This window comes from Pieris napi, chromosome 10 (assembly GCF_905475465.1).
Source record: "Pieris napi chromosome 10, ilPieNapi1.2, whole genome shotgun sequence".
In the NCBI taxonomy this organism is placed as follows: domain Eukaryota; kingdom Metazoa; phylum Arthropoda; class Insecta; order Lepidoptera; family Pieridae; genus Pieris; species Pieris napi.
Window position 1 is genome coordinate 8,896,770 of NC_062243.1, and position 4,478 is coordinate 8,901,247.

The window sequence follows — 4,478 nt, forward strand, 5'->3', positions numbered from 1 at the left end:
TCGATATATCAACCCTAAGTATTCCGATGCTGGTTATGGCTTTAAACAAAGTGTCCTTGATAAGAGGAGTAGTGACAAAGGGGGTTGTTTTTGAGGAAAACGTGGAATCTTGTGTCTTCATGGGGTTAAATTGGACTAGATTTAATTGACCCTAAACCGAGACTCCACGTATAATCATCGATATTACATGTTATTTCGACAAAGTCATCAAGTAGGATGAAAGTTAATAATTCTAGAGGTTGGATGAGGGCTCGAAATGAGTTGTTTTTAGATTTACAGGACTATACAGGATGTGTAACATGTTCTAAAATATGTTTGTAGATGTAGAAATATAAACTCAAAAATAAATTGCGAATACAGTATGTTAAATCATTTATCATACGTTCCAACGCACTACTCCAGGATTAGGAACGATTAAGTTTTGCAATTACTATTCACTACAATACTTTCCTGAAAAAATTTTGTTAGGTATGAGATACGGATTGGTGGAAGGTATAACAAGTTTTTTTTATTCTTTATGATTTCTCATATTTATGCCAGTAGAGACTCTTGGGCCGTGGGGTTTAAGTGCACAGGCGCTTTTTATAGATTTAAGTAGGCGCCTTAGGATTTAAGTAGATAGTAGGTACCCGTGACCCCAGAGCTGGTGCTTTCCTAGCTCAACGATAAGTATGCCACTATTTAAATTTGTTTAAATTAAAATTTAAATTAATATAGTGTGTAAGGTTGAAAATAAATCTATAAAGTAAATCTTATTATCATCTGTGACCCGGTATCATTTAAATGTACAACTAAATAATTTATTTTCAATTATTGATGCATTGGCTTTAATCAAATTTTCTCTTTTGCTGGTTTCCTATTCATAGATTCTGATATTATTTAATTAATATTGAACTATACGTTCAACACAGGCATTCTCGTTAGCAAAACAAATTGAATGAATATTGGTTTTGGCTGAATTATTAATTTCAATATCTATGAAAATAATAAAATTTATTTATGTACAGCATAGATGCCTAACCATAATTATAATATATTCTCTAATTTACATACTAGGTACCTTAAAAAAATATTTCTACTAAAAAATAAAAACATTCTACATTCGTCTCCTAGTCTTCCCAAACTGTCACAAATATATTCAGATCTAGCCAGAACTGAGGAAACGGTTAAGTAGCAAAGTCTTATGCGGAATGGTGACAACAGGGCATGCCTCCGGGATCTGAAATACTTTTCAGGTACATATAATCTAAGCAATGCTGGAAGCTGGTCCATACAGTTTCTTCTACCATCTCCCATCATCTTTCTACTTCCATTTAAAGTAGATTGCCGATGGCTCTCTCACTAGTTCAAGTCATACATACATCAACGTGCTCTGCAAAAAGGCAGAAAGACTAAAACTAACATGCCGGTAAAGTTGCCTTAAAAATGTTATACTCATGATTACGTGAATTCTATAATTGATATGAAGCATTACATGTAAGGATGATATCCATCCTGTATAGTTATATAGTTTCCAATCTCTTACTGAATTAAAAAAAGAATTGCAGAACTGTCTTATCTAACGTGTCTTATGCCTTGGAGAAGTTACGGATTGTTAAACGGTAATCTGTCTTCCTATCTTCCGATTTCAATCCTCTAAAATCTAACCTAATAAATTCAGTAATTTTGAAAACTGATTCTTACAAAAACGATAAATGATAATAATTTTTTTATAAATGATAAAAAAATATGTTCTATAAACTCACCACAGTATAGTAAAATTAATAGCTTAGCAATAATAAATATAGTGCACCCTGTATATAATAATACTGAAAGCCGACGAGGAAGTTTTCGCCCCACGACCGCTATAAGCCGTATCGCGTTGATCCAGCTTACGAATTCATTTTTAGCTAACTTTTACACTCGGTGCGGTTTGGATTTACATTCTATCTCTGAAAATACAAATGCCTCAAGTTTATTACACACGCCTATATTGAACCGATGTTAGTTTGAAGCGGGGTTGTTTTAAGGCTTTTGTGGCATAAATAACCCTTAGACGTTTATGCGATGTTTTGTCTAATGAAATAAGGTATGGTTAGTTTTTGGATGACTAAAAAAATGGAGTAACTTAGAGTTAGGTTGGGCCTTTGATCATGAGCTACTGCGTGACAAAATAATTACGTAAAATCAATGTTTATCTGAATATTTTAAAGTCAAAGTCAAATCATTTATTTCAATTAGACCATCCAAAATGGCACTTTTGAACGTCAAAAAAAATATATATAAAGAAGATTCTAGTTGCCCCTTCCAAAAGGTAGTTTCGTGTGGAGAAGAACAAAACTTTACTAACTATTAAAAATGTTAATTAGTTAGTAAAGTTTTGTTTAGTTCGTTAGCATAGCATATAACTTGTAGACAACTTGCGAAGAAGTACAATTAAATATTACTCCTTTTAATAATATATTTTAGTTATTATATGTTAAGGTTAGTTATTTATTTCAATGTATTTTATGCATACACGATGTTTTAGAACTTATAAATAAATAAATTTGTTACAGATTGAACGATATTAAACATTTATGTTCAAAAGTTATAAATCCAGCAATCTCAAGAAAATATTTCAAATACCTCATTGATCGGCTTATGATAATTTATGCTCTAATATCTGTGGAATGTTGGTTGTTGGCACCTCCACTGCAAAAATATTATGAACCAGGCCAAGGCTGCGAGTGCCGTATCTAGTTGTTGCAGATTTATCGTTGGTTCATCGCTAGTGCAGTACCCTATGTATTTTATCTTCCTGTGTGATCTATACACTTAAAAGTTTCTTAGCGTAACAGGCCTGCAATAGGGTAACATTTTGCAATACAATAACATTAATTTGTATGTAAACAAAAGTTATAATTGTAAAATATTGGTAGTAATATATTTATCCTAGTGTCCATATCCTTCTACTCAGAGAAGACTGCAGCGTTCTTCGTTCTAAGTGTTTGTTTCTAATAAATGTTTGTTATCGAAACAAATGAACAAAATTTGGAAGTTTTTAGATAAAAAATCATAGTTATATGTACAATTATATATATTATATTTTTGCATAAAGGTCAAATAAATAAAAATTTCTAAACAACATTTACATTAATTCGAGAATTTACATATTTACGAGATTCGTGGTCAATAGTATCCTTCTTAAATTGTTGTTTAAATATCGAAAAACATTGTTCCAAAAAATGATAAAAAAATAAAAATGTCGTGTCATTAGGTATTTATTTCTACGCAGTGGAAATATAATTTGAGTTCCGCTACGAATCGTAAGCAGTAATAATAACATCCGTGCTATTCTATACTTTGTACTTATACTGCAGCTGAGCGGGCATAGACTAATTATAACCAGGTATAGTTCACCAAATGACTTTCCAAGAGTCGAAGATGGAGATTTTTACCGTCTCCAAAAAAAATAGAAAGTTTACAACTCAACATATAATTCTTTTAGGTATTTTGCTACTGAAAGAACATGCGCAAGATCACGCAAATCATTGTCAGCTTAAGTAGAATTTCATAGACATTTTAATATAACGGTCGTATTATATTACTACCGTTTCATAGATAGGCCAAAGTAAAAAACTTTAATTTTAATAATTTACTTTTGAAAATATAATAAAATAAAGTAATACATTAAAACACTTATTACAATATTGTGTTTATAATACACACAAAAAGCCATATACCAAGAATATATAAATAAAAAGAAACATTGATTAAGCGTTTTAATGGCTATTATAGTATAACATTACACACTCACTCACATATAGCGTCACTAATTCATAATACACATACGTACAACACTTACGACACTTACGATATTATGATAATATGTTCTACATGTTTATTAGATGAAGAGCTATCTACTAAAAAGCCGACATAATTTTTGTTACATATGGTAAAAATACAAACGTCTGACTTTTGTAATAAATGTATTTAATTAATAACAATTACATTGACTTATAAATGTCAAAAGTATTTTGACTGTCTTGGTTTTATTACGAACATTATTGTTTTAAGAACAATAGGTTGTAATAACTAACCCAAGCACTTGTGTACACAATTTACGATAGCGGATAAATGAATATTATTTGAATTTGCTGTGATAGTTACAAGCGTTGGTGGTGTAATGGTCAGCATAGTTGCCTTCCAAGCAGTTGATCCGGGTTCGATTCCCGGCCAACGCACACTTTTTACCGGATATTTAGTTGGTATCGATTTAAACACATGGTGTATTTTGAGCCATAGTCCGAGCAGTTCCCGTTGGGAGAATAATGATGAAATATGTTATTTTGAAGGTATAAAGAATGTGAGTGGAAAATTTGAAACGGGGCCATAAAAGAGTTATTTTTATAAGTATCTCCCTCGGGCTCTTTGCATACATTACTCTGAACGCACCCCATTTAAGATGTAAACATATAACTATAGCACACCCCCGACAGGGGGTTGAATCAGTGGCA

At 31.5% G+C, this 4,478-nt stretch overlaps 1 non-coding gene across 1 annotated transcript; it reads left to right on the plus strand.

The window, feature by feature from the left end:
* The first annotated feature begins 4,133 nt into the window (after window positions 1-4,133).
* On the plus strand, window positions 4,134-4,205 carry Trnag-ucc. The gene has a single exon. It is a non-coding gene; the product is annotated as a tRNA-Gly (tRNA).
* The last annotated feature ends 273 nt before the right edge of the window (window positions 4,206-4,478 follow it).